The sequence below is a fragment of the Siphateles boraxobius genome, unplaced genomic scaffold (assembly GCF_051911475.1).
Source record: "Siphateles boraxobius isolate OS27281-9 unplaced genomic scaffold, OSU_SipBor_1 107, whole genome shotgun sequence".
NCBI classification, from domain to species: Eukaryota; Metazoa; Chordata; class Actinopteri; order Cypriniformes; family Leuciscidae; genus Siphateles; species Siphateles boraxobius.
In genome coordinates, this window is record NW_027508708.1 from 1,607,501 (window position 1) to 1,625,000 (window position 17,500).

Here is a 17,500-nt window from a genome sequence, read left to right on the forward strand (position 1 = left end):
CGGGCGGAGGGTGGACCTAGGCGGGGGTCCACAGCCGGAGCTCTGGTTCTCCGAGTCGGGCAGAGGGTGGACCAAGGCGGGGGTCCCTGCCCGGAGCTCTGGTTCTCCGAGTCGGGCAGAGGGTGGACCAAGGCGGGGGTCCCTGCCCGGAGCTCTGGTTCTCCGAGTCTGGCTAGAGGGTGGACCAAGGTGGGGGTCCCTGCCCGGAGCTCTGGTTCTCCGAGTCTGGCTAGAGGGTGGACCAAGGCGGGGGTCCCTGCCCGGAGCTCTGGTTCTCCGAGTCTGGCTAGAGGGTGGACCAAGGTGGGGGTCCCTGCCCGGAGCTCTGGTTCTCCGAGTCTGGCTAGAGGGTGGACCAAGGCGGGGGTCCCTGCCCGGAGCTCTGGTTCTCCGAGTCTGGCAGAGGGTGGACCAAGGCGGGGGTCCCTGCCCGGAGCTCTGGTTCTCCGAGTCTGGCAGAGGGTGGACCAAGGCGGGGGTCCCTGCCCGGAGCTCTGGTTCTCCGAGTCTGGCTAGAGGGTGGACCAAGGTGGGGGTCCAAGGCCGGGCCCCTGGTTCCCAGAGGCGGACGGGAGAGCCGGGTGGGTCCCTCCTCCACCCCGGTACTCTCCTCGGGCCGCCATAGCCTAAGTCGATCTTGGGTTACCAGTGGCCCGGTTCTCTGGAGGCGCGGTGTTGGCTGTGACAGTAATGCCCGGGCTTAAGTGTGGGACCCCCGGGTTCGGCCGGTGCTCAGGTGAGGGTGGAGGCCGGGGCCGTGCAGCAGCTCTGGTTCTCCGAGTCGGGCAGAGGGTGTGGCGTTGTGGGGGTTCCAGGCCGGGTCCCTGGTTCCCTGAGGCGGGTATGAGGGTGGACCAAGGTGGGTGTCCACGGCCGGAGCTCTGGTTCTCCGAGTGGGGCGGAGGGTGGACCTAGGTGTGGGTCCCTGCCCGGAGTTGTGGTTCTCCGAGTCGGGCAGTGGTTGGGTCAGGGTGGGGGTCCCTGCCCGGAGCTCTGGCTCTCTCACTCTGGGCAGAGGGTGTGGCGTCGTGGGGGTTCCAGGCCGGGTCCCTGGTTCCCTGAGGCGGGTATGAGGGTGGACCAAGGTGGGTGTCCACGGCCGGAGCTCTGGTTCTCCGAGCCGGGCAGAGGGTGTGGTGTTGTGGGGGTCCCAGGCCGGGTCCCTGGTTCCCTGAGGCGGGTATGAGGGTGGACCAAGGTGGGTGTCCACGGCCGGAGCTCTGGTTCTCCGAGTCGGGCGGAGGGTGGACCTAGGTGTGGGTCCCTGCCCGGAGCTCTGGTTCTCCGAGTCGGGTGAATCCCTGTCAGGAATTGGGGACTTCATCACATATGATGAAAAATCCCCAATTCTTTACAGGGATTCACCCGCTGAAAATGTCTAAGTCGAAAACAGCATCCCACCTGCAACTTATTTGACGGAGCTCTTTGTGGACAGTTTGATTTTATGCCAATTTTGCATAATTAATATCTGTAATGTACATCAGATCGTTGTGCTATATGACCCCAGAGTATGGAGCCCCAAGTCGGCTTGGTTCCCGAGTTACGCCCGGTCAGATATGGGACTTTGACCGGGTGTATCTCAGAAACCACGCCGACTTGGGGCTCCATACTCCGGGCATGGGGAGGCACCCTTGGGCCCCCCATGACCCCAGAGTATGGAGCCCCAAATCGGCTTGGTTCCTGAGTTATGCTCGGTCAGAGATGGGACTTTGACCGGGTGTATCTCGAAAACCACGCCGACTTGGAGCTCCATACTCCGGGCATGGGGAGGGCCCATAGGGCCCCTTCAGACCCCACCGTCCCCAGCTCCTGGGACATTCCGATTCCGAGATACGGCCACTTCCTGTCCAGGTTTGACCGGGCGTATCTCGGAAACCACGCCGAATTGGAGCTCCATACTCTGGGCACAGGGGGGTCTCCTCGAGCACCCCCCACGCCCAGAGTATGGAGCCCCAACTCGGCTTACTTTTATAGTTACGTCCGGTCAAAGTTCCAACTTTTGAGGTGGCGTATCTCTGGAGCCGAGCCGAGTCGGGCCTCCGAACTCTGGGGACGCGGGTCGCCCCCCCACGCCCAGAGTCTGGAGCCCCAAATCGTCCGGTTCCCGGAGCCGGGTAAACGGTGGGACTAACTGGGACTCTCTTAAGGTAGGGTTGACCAGAGTGCATTTGTTTGAACCGGTGTATCTCAGTGCTGAAGCCGAGTTGGGGCTCCATACTCTGGGCACGGGGGGGTCTCATAGTGGTCCCCCCACGCCCAGAGTATGGAGCCCCAACTCGGCTAACTTTTCGAGTTAGGTCCGGTCAAAGTTCCAACTTTGAGGTGGCACATCTCTGGAACCAAGCCGAGTTGGGGCTCCATACTCTGGGCACAGGGGGGTCTCATAGTGGTCCCCCCACGCCCAGAGTATGGAGCCCCAACTCGGCTAACTTTTCGAGTTAGGTCCGGTCAAAGTTCAGAATTTGAGGTGGCACATCTCCGGAACCAAGCCGATTTGGGGCTCCATACGCTGGGCACAGGGGGATGTCCTCGAGCACCCCCCACGCCCACAGTTTGGAGTCCCAACTCGGCTTACTTTTCGAGATACGCCCGGTCAAACCTGGACAGGAAGTGAGCGTATCTCGGGAACCGAGCCGAGTTGGGGCTCCATACGCTGGGCACAGAGGGGTGTCATCGAGCACCCCCCACGCCCGGAGCATGGAGCCCCAACTCGGCTTACTTTTCGAGTTAGGTCCGGTCAAAGTTCAGAATTTGAGGTGGCATATCTCTGGAGCCAAGCCGAGTTGGGGCTCCATACGCGGGGCACAGGGGGGTGTCCTCGAGCACCCCCCACGCCCAGAGTATGGAGCCCCAACTCGGCTTACTTTTCGAGTTAGGTCCGGTCAAAGTTCCAAATTTGAGGTGGCATATCTCTGGAACCAAGCCGAGTTGGGGCTCCGTACGCTGGGCACAGGGGGGTGTCCTCGAGCACCCCCCACGCCCAGAGTTTGGAGTCCCAACTCGGCTTACTTTTCGAGATACGCCCGATCAAACCTGGACAGGAAGTGACCGTATCTCGGGAACCGAGCAGAGTCCGGCCCCCTTACGCCCGGTGTCGGGGGGTCTCGTCGTACTCCCCCCACCCCCAGAGTCCGGAGCCCCAACTCGGCCTCCTCTCCGAGTTACGCCCGGTCGAATCCGGACAGGAAGTGGCCGTATCTCGGGACCGGGAGGTCCCCGGGGTTCGAGACGGCGGGAGAAGTAGGGTCCCCCGGGGTCCCCTCACCACCCGCCGTCCCCGGCCTCTGGGACCCCCCGGTCCCGAGATAGGCCCGGTAACGCGCGAGGGACTTTTTGAAAAAGCGGCCCGTATCTCGGGAAGGGGAGGTCCCAGAGTCTCGCCCTTTCGGGGGTCGGGGGATCCCTCCGGGCCCCCTCTGACCCAGCCTCCCCGGGCCCCTGGGACCTTTCCTTCCGAGGCGCGCGCCGTCCCGTCGGGCCACTTTTCTCCGGGACCGGGGGGCACCGGAGCTCCGGGGCGGGCTCGTCGGAAGGGGCCCACCGAGACCCTACTTTGACCCGAGTTTGGAGTCTCTAGGCGGCCGGGTCCCCGAGCCACAGCCGCCCAAAGTCGGTGCCCTTTTCCCGGTCCGAAAAACGCCTCAGAGTCCAAAACCTGCAGTGGGCCGGGACTTCCGGGGCCCCTGAGGCTCTGGCGGCGGTCCCGGGAAGGTTCACCTTTCTCGGGCACGGTCAGGTCGCCCCCCGCGGTCCCGGGAGTCCCGTCGGAGACGTGGGTGTCAGCCACGAGCGCAGCGTGGTGGGGAAATTTTTTGTTTTTCGCGAATATCTCGACAAGCACGCGGCGAAAAAATTCCAAACTCGGGTCGCTCGTAGGGCTCGAGGGGGCCTATCCAACGAGCCCACCCACGTCCCCGAGGGCCGTCGGGCCAGGGAGTTACGCCCGGTCAAAGGCGCACCTTTACGGGCTTATATCTCGGGAACCCCCGGCCCAATATTCCCCAAACTCTAATAGATCGTAGTGCCGGACGAGGCCTTTCGAAAGAGCCCACCCCCGAGGTCCAACTCGCCCGGGTCCCCGAGTTACAGCCGTCCAAAGTCGGGGGTCCCAGCGAACGGCGATCCCGTAGGGGGCGCTCCCGAGGCCCGTCACTCCAGGGTTCGAGCAAGGGCCCTACTGGGACCCCCTCACCCGAATTTGAGCTCTCTGGGTCTTCGCGTTCCCGAGATACGGGCGATTTTGTTCCGAGGCCGTGACGTCATCGGCGGCCGCCATTTTGAAGCGCGCCCGGTGGTTTTCGGCCGATATCTCCGCGAAAACACCACCAAAATTCACCAAACCGGTACCGTTTTGTTCGTCTCGACTAGACGCTTCCAACGAGCTCGGTGCCCGCCGAATCCGTCGAGTTTTCGCCGAGATATTCGCGTTTTTCGCTTTCGCGGCGCTGTATCTCGGGCCCCCGGGGGCCCCCGGAGCTGCGGGTGGTCTCGTTGGAAAGCTCTCGTCCCGCTCTAAACACGATAAAAATTTGGCGTCGATCGGACGCGGCTTCGCCGAGTTACGGCCGTTTAAAGCCGTTTGCAGTGGGTTACCATCCTGCAAACTGCAGGCGCTCGTCGGCGGCCCGCCCGCGGGCCGAGCTCGGTGCTTCATACCCGGCTTAAAGCGCCCAGCCCCGCGGTTCTGGAGGAACTGCCGGAGCAAAGGGTGTCCTGCAACGAGCCATTTGGGTTATGGGGAGAAGGGGAGTGTGTGTGTGTGTGTGTGTGTGCGCGCGCGCTTGCCCCCCTTTCTCCCTGGGAGCGTGGCTTGGCCCTGGGGGCTCGTCTCTCCACGGAGGTCTCTCGCCCGCCCCGGGTGGCTCGATCCCTGGGCACGGCTCGGTCCTCCTCGGTGGGGTTGGCTGAGCTCCAGAGCCGAGCTCGCTCCAAAACCTAAGTGCCAAACGTTGGCGGTGACCGGAAGACCCAGGCGCTCGGTCCTTCCCGACCAGCCCCGAAGAGGTCGGTCCGTCCTGGGCCAGACGCAGGTTCGCCCGCCGCCCCGGGTGCCTCGTCTGGAGCCGAGACGGTCCTAAAACTGACCACAGGGGTTGTATGGCGAGGGAGTGTGGTGGAGGCACACACACACACACACACACACACACACACACACACACACACACACACACACCACCACCACCCTCGGAGGGCCTCCAGGAGCAATCCAATCCAAGCCCAGCCAGGAGGCACTCTGGGTGGGATAAAATCTGAATTGTGCCAGTGCCATGGAGCTCTGGAGGGAGAGGGCCTCCAGGAGCAATCCAAGCCCAGCCCAGGTGGCACTCTGGTTGGGTGGGATAAAATCTGAATTTTGCCAGTGCCATGGAGCTCTGGAGGGACAGGGCCTCCAGGAGCAATCCAAGCCCAGCCAGGTGGCACTCTGGTTGGGTGGGATAAAATCTGAATTTTGCCAGTGCCATGGAGCTCTGGAGGGAGAGGGCCTCCAGGAGCAATCCAAGCCCAGCCCAGGTGGCACTCTGGTTGGGTGGGATAAAATCTGAATTTTGCCAGTGCCATGGAGCTCTGGAGGGACAGGGCCTCCAGGAGCAATCCAAGCCCAGCCAGGAGGCACTCTGGTTGGGTGGGATAAAATCTGAATTTTGCCAGTGCCATGGAGCTCTGGAGGGAGAGGGCCTCCAGGAGCAATCCAAGCCCAGCCCAGGTGGCACTCTGGTTGGGTGGGATAAAATCTGAATTTTGCCAGTGCCATGGAGCTCTGGAGGGACAGGGCCTCCAGGAGCAATCCAAGCCCAGCCAGGTGGCACTCTGGTTGGGTGGGATAAAATCTGAATTTTGCCAGTGCCATGGAGCTCTGGAGGGAGAGGGCCTCCAGGAGCAATCCAAGCCCAGCCCAGGTGGCACTCTGGTTGGGTGGGATAAAATCTGAATTTTGCCAGTGCCATGGAGCTCTGGAGGGACAGGGCCTCCAGGAGCAATCCAAGCCCAGCCAGGTGGCACTCTGGTTGGGTGGGATAAAATCTGAATTTTGCCAGTGCCATGGAGCTCTGGAGGGAGAGGGCCTCCAGGAGCAATCCAAGCCCAGCCCAGGTGGCACTCTGGTTGGGTGGGATAAAATCTGAATTTTGCCAGTGCCATGGAGCTCTGGAGGGACAGGGCCTCCAGGAGCAATCCAAGCCCAGCCCAGGTGGCACTCTGGTTGGGTGGGATAAAATCTGAATTTTGCCAGTGCCATGGAGCTCTGGAGGGAGAGGGCCTCCAGGAGCAATCCAAGCCCAGCCCAGGTGGCACTCTGGTTGGGTGGGATAAAATCTGAATTTTGCCAGTGCCATGGAGCTCTGGAGGGAGAGGGCCTCCAGGAGCAATCCAAGCCCAGCCCAGGTGGCACTCTGGTTGGGTGGGATAAAATCTGAATTTTGCCAGTGCCATGGAGCCCTGGAGGGAGAGGGCCTCCAGGAGCAATCCAAGCCCAGCCCAGGTGGCACTCTGGTTGGGTGGGATAAAATCTGAATTTTGCCAGTGCCATGGAGCCCTGGAGGGAGAGGGCCTCCGGGAGCAATCCAAGCCCAGCCAGGTGGCACCCTGGCTGGGGAGGGAGGTTGAAAATGACCGAGTTGGATCACTGGGAGTCCTGAGCACCAGGGCCCCTTCAAGGCAGAGAGCAAAGCCAGAGAGACTGCACTCTGGCTGGGGAGTAACTGGAAAAAACATGAAACATCCAGGAAGAGACGGGCTGATTTTCTAAAAATCTGAATCCCAGGTGAGGTGCAGCTCTCCTGGGCACGAATAAAAGCTCAAATGCCAGGCTTTAAACATGACAGAGTCCACGATGTTGCTGTGGTCTCAAAGCTCCAGGACCTTCAGGGCAGTGGACCAAGCCGTAGAGGTTGCACTCTGGCTGGGTGAGCGAGTTCAATCTCCGCCAAGGTGGAGCTCTTAAAACCATGAAACCTCCAGGAAAAGACGGGCTGATTTTCCTCTAATGTCCATCCCAGGGTGGGTGCATCTCTCCTGGGCACGAATAAAGCTCAAACGCCCACGGTGGAATGCCGAGCTTTAAAAATGACAGAGTCCACGATGTTGCTGTGGACTGAAAGCTCCAGGGCCTTCAAGGCAGTGGACCAAGCCGTAGAGGTTGCACTCTGGCTGGGTGAGCGAGTTTAATCTCCGCCACGGTGGAGCTCTTAAAACCATGAAACCTCCAGGAAAAGACGGTCTGATTTTCCTCTAAAGTCCATCCCAGGGTGGGTGCATCTCTCCTGGGCACGAATAAAGCCCAAAGCCCATGGAGAAAATGACCCTGAAGCCAAGCTCTTGAAAATGACAAAGTCCAAAAAAGTTGCGGTGCGTTCAGAGCTCCATGCTCTACGACCTCATTGGCCGTCCCAGGGAGGGTGCACCGTCCTGGGCAAGAGTCAGATTCTCCCGCCCTCCCTGGAGCTCCGTGTGGAGCAAAGACGGTCCTAAAACGTCCCTTTGGGCTTCTGTAGAGGAGACAAACTCTTTTGAATGACAAAGTCCACGATGTTGCTGTGGTCTCAAAGCTCCAGGGCCTTCAAGGCAGTGGACCAAAACGGAGAGGTTGCACTCTGGCTGGGTGAGCGAGTTCAATCTCCGCCACGGTGGAGCTCTTAAAAACATGAAACCTCCAGGAAAAGACGGGCTGATTTTCCTCTAATGTCCATCCCAGGGTGGGTGCATCTCTCCTGGGCACGAATAAAGCTCAAACGCCCACGGTGGAATGCCGAGCTTTAAAAATGTCAGAGTCCACGATGTTGCTGTGGACTGAAAGCTCCAGGGCCTTCAAGGCAGTGGACCAAGCCGTAGAGGTTGCACTCTGGCTGGGTGAGCGAGTTCAATCTCCGCCACGGTGGAGCTCTTAAAACCATGAAACCTCCAGGAAAAGACGGTCTGATTTTCCTCTAATGTCCATCCCAGGGTGGGTGCACCTCTCCTGGGCACGAATAAAGCCCAAAGCCCATGGAGAAAATGACCCTGAAACCAAGCTCTTGAAAATGACAAAGTCCAAAAAAGTTGCGGTGCTTTCAGAGCTCCATGCTCTCGGACCTCACTGGGAAGCCCAGGGAGGGTGGACCGTCCTGGGCAAGAGTCAGATTCGCCCGCCCTCCCTGGAGCTCCGTATGGAGCAAAGACGGTCCTAAAACGTCCCTTTGGGCTTCTGTAGAGGAGACAAGCTCTTTCAAATGACAGAGTCCACGATGTTGCTGTGGTCTGAAAGCTCCAGGGCCTTCAAGGCAGTGGACCAAGCCGGAGAGGTTGCACTCTGGCTGGGTGAGCGAGTTCAATCTCCGCCACGGTGGAGCTCTTAAAACCATGAAACCTCCAGGAAAAGACGGTCTGATTTTCCTCTAATGTCCATCCCAGGGTGGGTGCACCTCTCCTGGGCACGAATAAAGCCCAAAGCCCATGGAGAAAATGACCCTGAAACCAAGCTCTCGAAAATGACAAAGTCCAAAAAAGTTGCGGCTCTTTCAGAGCTCCATGCTCTCGGACCTCACTGGGAAGCCCAGGGAGGGTGGACCGTCCTGGGCAAGAGTCAGATTCGCCCGCCCTCCCTGGAGCTCCGTATGGAGCAAAGACGGTCCTAAAACGTCCCTTTGGGCTTCTGTAGAGGAGACAAGCTCTTTCAAATGACAGAGTCCACGATGTTGCTGTGGTCTGAAAGCTCCAGGGCCTTCAAGGCAGTGGACCAAGCCGGAGAGGTTGCACTCTGGCTGGGTGAGCGAGTTCAATCTCCGCCACGGTGGAGCTCTTAAAACCATGAAACCTCCAGGAAAAGACGGTCTGATTTTCCTCTAATGTCCATCCCAGGGTGGGTGCACCTCTCCTGGGCACGAATAAAGCCCAAAGCCCATGGAGAAAATGACCCTGAAACCAAGCTCTCGAAAATGACAAAGTCCAAAAAAGTTGCGGCTCTTTCAGAGCTCCATGCTCTCGGACCTCACTGGGAAGCCCAGGGAGGGTGGACCGTCCTGGGCAAGAGTCAGATTCGCCCGCCCTCCCTGGAGCTCCGTATGGAGCAAAGACGGTCTTAAAACGTCCCTTTGGGCTTCTGTAGAGGAGACAAGCTCTTTCAAATGACAGAGTCCACGATGTTGCTGTGGTCTGACAGCTCCAGGGCCTTCAAGGCAGTGGACCAAGCCGGAGAGGTTGCACTCTGGCTGGGTGAGGGAGTTCAATCTCCGCCAAGGTGGAGCTCTTAAAACCATGAAACCTCCAGGAAAAGACGGGCTGATTTTCCTCTAATGTCCATCCCAGGGTCGGTGCATCTCTCCTGGACACGAATAAAGCCCAAAGCCCATGGAGAAAATGACCCTGAAGCCAAGCTCTCGAAAATGACAAAGTCCAAAAAGTTGCGGTGCGTTCAGAGCTCCATGCTCTAAGACCTCATTGGCCGACCCAGGGAGGGTGCACCGTCCTGGGCAAGAGTCAGATTCGCCCGCCCTCCCTGGAGCTCCGTATGGAGCAAAGACGGTCCTAAAACGTCCCTTTGGGCTTCTGTAGAGGAGACAAGCTCTTTCAAATGACAGAGTCCACGATGTTGCTGTGGTCTGAAAGCTCCAGGGCCTTCAAGGCAGTGGACCAAGCCGGAGAGGTTGCACTCTGGCTGGGTGAGCGAGTTCAATCTCCGCCAAGGTGGAGCTCTTAAAACCATGAAACCTCCAGGAAAAGACGGGCTGATTTTCCTCTAATGTCCATCCCAGGGTGGGTGCATCTCTCCTGGACACGAATAAAGCCCAAAGCCCATGGAGAAAATGACCCTGAAGCCAAGCTCTCGAAAATGACAAAGTCCAAAAAGTTGCGGTGCGTTCAGAGCTCCATGCTCTAAGACCTCATTGGCCGACCCAGGGAGGGTGCACCGTCCTGGGCAAGAGTCAGATTCGCCCGCCCTCCCTGGAGCTCCGTGTGGAGCAAAGACGGTCTTAAAACGTCCCTTCGGGCTTCTGTAGAGGAGACAAGCTCTTACAAATGACAGAGTCCACGATGTTGCTGTGGTCTGAAAGCTCCAGGGCCTTCAAGGCAGTGGACCAAGCCGGAGAGGTTGCACTCTGGCTGGGTGAGCGAGTTCAATCTCCGCCAAGGTGGAGCTCTTAAAACCATGAAACCTCCAGGAAAAGACGGGCTGATTTTCCTCTAATGTCCATCCCAGGGTGGGTGCATCTCTCCTGGACACGAATAAAGCCCAAAGCCCATGGAGAAAATGACCCTGAAGCCAAGCTCTCGAAAATGACAAAGTCCAAAAAGTTGCGGTGCGTTCAGAGCTCCATGCTCTAAGACCTCATTGGCCGACCCAGGGAGGGTGCACCGTCCTAGGCAAGAGTCAGATTCGCCCGCCCTCCCTGGAGCTCCGTGTGGAGCAAAGACGGTCTTAAAACGTCCCTTCGGGCTTCTGTAGAGGAGACAAGCTCTTACAAATGACAGAGTCCACGATGTTGCTGTGGTCTGAAAGCTCCAGGGCCTTCAAGGCAGTGGACCAAGCCGGAGAGGTTGCACTCTGGCTGGGTGAGCGAGTTAAATCTCCGCCAAGGTGGAGCTCTTAAAACCATGAAACCTCCAGGAAAAGACGGGCTGATTTTCCTCTAATGTCCATCCCAGGGTGGGTGCATCTCTCCTGGGCACGAATAAAGCTCAAACGCCCACGGTGGAATGCCGAGCTTTAAAAATGACAGAGTCCACGATGTTGCTGTGGACTGAAAGCTCCAGGGCCTTCAAGGCAGTGGACCAAGCCGGAGAGGTTGCACTCTGGCTGGGTGAGCGAGTTCAATCTCCGCCACGGTGGAGCTCTTAAATACATGAAACCTCCAGGAAAAGTCGGGCCCGTTCTTCTGAAAAAGTCCTTCCCAGGCAAAGCGCACCTCTCCTGGGCACGAATAAAGCCCAAAGCCCATGGAGAAAATGACCCTGAAACCAAGCTCTTGAAAATGACAAAGTCCAAAAAAGTTGCGGTGCGTTCAGAGCTCCATGCTCTCGGACCTCACTGGGAAGCCCAGGGAGGGTGGACCGTCCTGGGCCAGAGTCATATTCGCCCGCCCTCCCTGGAGCTCATATTGGAGCAAAGACGGTCCTAAAACGGCCCTTCGGGCTTCTGTGGAGGAGACAAGCTCTTACAAATGACAGAGTCCACGATGTTGCTGTGGTCTCAAAGCTCCAGGGCCTTCAAGGCAGTGGACCAAGCCGGAGAGGCTGCACTCTGGCTGGGTGAGCGAGTTCAATCTCCGCCACGGCGGAGCTCTTAAAAACATGAAACCTCCAGGAAAAGACGGGCCCGTTCTTCTGAAAAAGTCCATCCCAGGCAAAGCGCACCTCTCCCGGGCACGAATAAAGCCCAAAGCCCGTGGAGAAAATGACCCTGAAGCCAAGCTCTTGAAAATGACAAAGTCCAAAAAAGTTGCGGTGCGTTCAGAGCTCCATGCTCTACGACCTCATTGGCCGTCCCAGGGAGGGTGCACCGTCCTGGGCAAGAGTCAGATTCCCCCGCCCTCCCTGGAGCTCTGTGTGGAGCAAAGACGGTCCTAAAACGTCCCTTCAGGCTTTTGTAGAGGAGGTGGAGAAGCCTTCCTGGGCACGAAGCAAGCTCAAACGCCCATGGCGGGCTTGACTCTGGAGTCAAATTCGAAAAAAATTGACCGAGTCCAAAAAGTTGCTGTGGGTTCAAAGCTCCATGCTCTACGACCTCCCTGGCTAGCCCAGGGAGGGTGCACCGTCCTGGGCCAGAGTCAGATTCGCCCGCCACCCGCTGGAGCTCCATCTGGAGAAAAGACGGTCCTGAAACGGACCTTCGGGGCTTTATCGGGGAAGGGAAGTAGAGCGGTGGAGGGCACGCACAACCCATGAACAGACCGTCGTGAGCCCCGCTCGGAGTCTCTCTGCGTGGGTATAAAAATACAGATTACACAGTGCGCTCGGTGGAGCTCTGGAAGTCCTGGTGGGAGACGGCCCCCAGGGGAAAAAAAAGCCCGGCCGGGGTGTGCTCTGGCTGGGGAGAGAAAGAATTCAATCTCCACCGCGGGGGTGGATCACTGCATGTACGAAACATCCAGGAAAATGACGGCTGCTGGTTTACTTCTCTAAGTGCTTCCCAGGAAGGGTGCAGCCTTCCTGGGCACGAATCGAATCCAAAGCCCCCATGGCGGGCATGACTCTGGAGTCAAAAGGTTGCTGTGGGTTCAGAGCTTCCATGGTATCAGACCTTTCTGGCCATCCCAGGGAGGGTGCGCCGTCCTGGTTCAGATTCAGATTCGCCCCCAACCCCTGGAGCTCCTTCTGGAGAAAAGATGGTCCTGAAACGGACCTTGGGGTCTTTATCGGGGAGGGGAAGTAATGCGGTGGAGGGCACACAGAACCCATTAACAGACCTCCGTGAGCCCCCCGCTCAAAGTCTCTCTGCTTGGGTATAAAAATCCAGATTACACAGTGCGCACGGTGGAGCTCTGGAAGTCCTGGTGGGACCCCCAGGGAAAAAAAATAAAAGCCCGGCCGGGGTACGCTCTGACTGGGGAGAGAAATAATTCAATCTCCAACCGCGGCGGTGGATCTCTGCATGTACGAAACCTCCAGGAAAATGACGGCTGCTGGTTTTCTTCTCTAAATGCATCCCAGGAAGGGTGCAGACTTCCTGGGCACAAATCAAGCTCAAAGTCCCCTTGGCGGGCCTGACTCTGGAGTCAAATTTGAAAAATTGACAGAGTCCAAAATGTTGCCGTGTGATCAGAGCTCCACGATCTCAGAACCTCCCTGGCCATCCCAGGGAGGGTGCGCCGTCCTGGGTCAGATTCAGATTCGCTCCCCACCCCTGGAGCTCCTTCTGGAGAAAAGACGGTCTTAAAACGGACCTTGGGGTCTTTATCGGGAAGGGGAAGTAGTGCGGTGGAGGGCACACAGAACCCATTAACAGACCTCCGTGAGCCCCCCGCTCAGAGTCTCTCTGCTTGGGTATAAAAATCCAGATTACACAGTGCGCACGGTGGAGCTCTGGAAGTCCTGGTGGGACCCCCAGGGAAAAAAATAAAAGCCCGGCCGGGGTACGCTCTGACTGGGGAGAGAAATAATTCAATCTCCACCGCGGCGGTGGATCTCTGCATGTACGAAACCTCCAGGAAAATGACGGCTGCTGGTTTTCTTCCCTAACTGCATCCCAGGAAGGGTGCAGACTTCCTGGGCACTAATCAAGCTCAAAGTCCCCTTGGCGGGCCTGACTCTGGAGTCAAATTTGAAAAATTGACAAGAGTCCAAAATGTTGCCGTGTGATCAGAGCTCCACGATCTCAGAACCTCCCTGGCCATCCCAGGGAGGGTGCGCCGTCCTGGGTCAGATTCAGATTCGCTCCACACCCCTGGAGCTCCTTCTGGAGAAAAGACGGTCCTAAAACGGACCTTGGGGTCTTTATCGGGAGAGGGGAAGTAGTGCGGTGGAGGGCACACAGAACCCATTAACAGACCACCATGAGCCCCCCGCTCAGAGTCTCTCTGCTTGGGTATAAAATCCAGATTACACAGTGCGCGCGGTGGAGCTCTGGAAGTCCTGGTGGGAGAGGGCCCCCAGGAAAAAAAAAAAGCCCGGTCATGTTGCGCTGGGGAGAGAAAGAATTCAATCACCACCGCGGCGGTGGATCTCTGCATGTACGAAACCTCCAGGAAAATGACGGCTGCTGGTTTTCTTCTCTAACTGCATCCCAGGAAGGGTGCAGACTTCCTGGGCACGAATCAAGCTCAAAGTCCCCTTGGCGGGCCTGACTCTGGAGTCAAATTTGAAAAAGTGAGAACCGTGGTGGTCAGACCGGGTTGGGAAACGATCTGACCCAGCCCAGATAAAGTGCACTCTGTGCGGGCGAGACTTCCAGGAAACGCGCGGGTCTGGTTTGGACACCCAGACTCTCCTCGGACAAGGTAACGGTAGACGGGCGCCTCCGGGTTGCCTGGGGCCCGGAGGGGTGCACCCTCTCCTTCGGGCCGTCGCTGTCAGGGTTGACTGGTCGATTGGAACTTTGGACGCGCCTGGGGACGGCCCCTGCCCGGTCGCGAGACCGCTATGGGCAGCTTGCTCCTCCCCGCTTTGCGCGTCGACTCGAGACGCGGCCTCCCTCCGGGGAAAGCAGGCCGCGTCGACCTCGGGAGACTCAGATGGCCCGTCTGAAAACGGATGTCCGCAGCGGTGACGTCGGGACCGTCGTCAGGCTTTGACGGTTGGCGGGGTTTCGTTGGGGGCCCCCCATCACGGCACAGAGCCTGACTTCGCCCCGCGCCTCCCACCCGCTTTGAAAAGCACCCTTCCCCGTTACGGCCTCGATCCAGAGGCCTACCACCCCCCCGCCCTCACGGGCGGACGGTTCCTCACGCGCCCTATGAGCGGCCGTGCCGCCTCGAGCCCAGGCCCGAGCGGAGCGAGACCCGTGTGTAGGAAACCCGCGCGTCGCAGGTTCGTCCGTCCCGGGGCTCCTTTGATCCCGGGCTAAAACAAAAACCATATGCTTGTCGAACCGTCGGTCTGGGTAAACGGCAAAACGACTCCAGGGGCTTGAGACACCCCTGGAGCGACGGAGGAAGGTGCACCTCCGAAAGAAAAATGAAATTACGGACAGTGTCCGATCGAATGAGGTCCACGGAACAGAGAACCGTGGTGGTCAGACCGGGTGGGGAAGCGGTCTGGCTCAGCCCAGATAAAATGCACTCTGTGCGGGCGAGACTTCCAGTAAACGCGGGGGCTGGTTTGGACACCCAGACTCACCGCCGGTGCCCTGGGCGTGCATCCAGTGTGTGAAGGTGCACCGTCCTGGGCGAGCAGAGGGTGAAAGACACACAACACTCCTCGTAAGAAAATGGACAGTGTCCAAGATCTTGCATGCAAACGAGAGCCCTGTGCTCGCAGACCCGACCGTGGCCTGCTCAAAGTCAGATCCGTACGCTTGATGGCGCTCCTGCTGGAGCAAAGACGGTCCGAACACGGACGCTAGGGGTGTTGTAGAGGAGGTGGGGGACCGTCGCCACACTCTTCTCGGACAAGGTTAACGGAAGACGGGCGCCTCCGGGTTGCCTGGGGCCCGGAGGGGCGCACCCTCTCCTTCGGGCCGTCACTGTCAGGGTTGCCTGGTCGATTGGAACTTTGGACGCGCCTGGGGACGGCCCCTGCCCGGTCGCGAGACCGCTTTGGGCAGCTTGCTCCTCCCCGCTCTGCGCGTCGACGCTAGACGCGGCCTCCCTCCGGGGAAAGCAGGCCGTGTCGACTCTCGGGAGACTCAGATGGCCCGTCTGAAACGAATGTCCGCGACGGCGGCGGCGGACGCGGGCGCGTGGAATTCGGAATCGGACGGTCGGGGTGGCCGACACCCCCCGGTCCAGTCTTCGAGCCCGACCTTCGCCCCGCTCCTCCCCGCCCGAAAAGCACCTTTCCCGGTTACGGCCTTGATCCAGAGGCCTCCCACCCTGGCCCCGCCTGACGGACGGTTCCTCACGCGCCCTATGAGCGGCCGTGCCGCCTCGAGCCCCAGGGCCGAGCGGAGCGAGACCCGTGTGTAGGAAACCCGCGCGTGGTGGTTCGCCGTCCGGGGTCGATCCCGAGGTAAAAAAAAAAAAAGTACCATACGCTTGTCGGTCTGGGTAAAGGGCGAAACGACTCCGGGGGCTTGACTCACCCCTGGAGCGACGGAGGAAGGTGCACCTCCGAAAACTTTTTGAAAACGGACACCGTCCGTTGCAGACGAACGAGATTCCCACAACGACCAACCTCCCTGGAAGACTCCCAGGGAGAGTGCCTCGGGTTCGGGCACGGTCAAATCCGTCCGCGTGACGGAGCTCCCTTCGGAGCGACGTCGGTCCTAAAACGGACCTTGGGGGTTTTGTCGAGGAGGGCGACAAACGCTCCCGCTCGGACAAGGTGACGGAGGGCGGGCGCCCACGGAGGAAAGGGCGAAGGAAAAAAAACGGACAGAGTCCAAAACGGTGCGGTCCACCCAGATTCCCACGTACGCGAGACTCTCCGGCTGGCAACCGGGGAGAGTGCCTAGGTGTCGGGCACGTACGAATCCGTCGGCGGTGACGGAGCTCCGGTCGGAGCAAAGACGGTCCTAAAACGGCCCTTCGGGGTTTTGTCGAGGAGGGGACAAGCGCCCTGCTCGGACAAGGTGAGAGAAGGCGGGCGGCCCGCGGAAGGAGGCAGGCAGGCGATCCTCCTAAAGAAACGGACAGAGTCCGAAACGGTGCGGTTCACCTGGGTCACCACGTACACGAGTCTCCCCGGCTGGCGACCGGGGAGAGTGCCTCTGTCTCGGGCACGTGAGAATCCGTCCCCGGCGACGGAGCTCCTGTCGGAGCAAAGACGGTCCTAAAACGGCCCTTCGGGGTTTTGTCGAGGAGGGGACAACGGCCCCGCTCGGACAAGGTATCGGAGAAAAGGCAACGGACGAGAAAAAAACGGGCGCCTCCGGGTTGCCCGGGGTCCGGAGGAGCGCTCCCCCTCCTCCGGGCCGTCACTTTCGGGGTAGCCTGGTCGATTGGAACTTTGGACGCGCCTGGGGACGGCCCCTGCCCGGTCGCGAGACCGCTTTGGGCAGCTTGCTCCTCCCCGCTCTGCGCGTCGACGCTAGACGCGGCCTCCCTCCGGGGAAAGCAGGCCGCGTCGACCTCGGGAGACTCAGATGGCCCGTCTGAAACGAATGTCCGCGACGGCGGCGGCGGACGCGGGCGCGTGGGTTCCGGAATCGGACGGTCGGGGTGGCCGACACCCCCCGGTCCAGTCTTCGAGACCGACCTACGCCTCGCTCCTCCCCGCCCGAAAAGCACCCTTCCCGGTTACGGCCTCGACCCAGCGGCCACAAACCCCCCACCTCTGCCGAGGAGGAGGGTTCCGCACGCGCCCTATGAGCGGCCGCGCCGTCCTCGGGCCCCAGGCCACGAGGCGGAGCGAGACCCGTGTGTAGGAAGCCAGCGTGTCGCGGTTCTCCTTCCAAGGCGGCTTACCTGGTTGATCCTGCCAGTAGCATATGCTTGTCTCAAAGATTAAGCCATGCAGGTCTAAGTGCACACGGTCGGTACAGTGAAACTGCGAATGGCTCATTAAATCAGTTATGGTTCCTTTGATCGCTCCACCCGCTACTTGGATAACTGTGGCAATTCCAGAGCTAATACATGCAAACGAGCGCCGACCCGGCTCCCCTCGGGGGGTCGGGGACGCGTGCATTTATCAGATCCAAAACCCATCCGGGTGCGGCTCCGGCCGCCCCGGCCGCTTTGGTGACTCTAGATAACCTCGGGCCGATCGCGCGCCCTCCGCGGCGGCGACGACTCATTCGAATGTCTGCCCTATCAACTTTCGATGGTACATTCGGCGCCTACCATGGTGACCACGGGTAACGGGGAATCAGGGTTCGATTCCGGAGAGGGAGCCTGAGAAACGGCTACCACATCCAAGGAAGGCAGCAGGCGCGCAAATTACCCATTTCCGACACGGAGAGGTAGTGACGAAAAATAACAATACAGGTCTCTTT

General features: G+C 59.4%; 1 non-coding gene across 1 annotated transcript in view; it reads left to right on the forward strand.

Annotated features, from left to right (window-relative positions):
- Positions 1-16,970: 16,970 nt before the first annotated feature.
- LOC143756472 (18S ribosomal RNA) overlaps positions 16,971-17,500 on the forward strand; it is a 1,863-nt gene continuing 1,333 nt past the window's right edge. Inside the window, exon 1 of the ribosomal RNA XR_013210177.1 lies at positions 16,971-17,500. This exon is cut by the window's right edge and continues 1,333 nt beyond it. This is a non-coding gene — a ribosomal RNA (18S ribosomal RNA).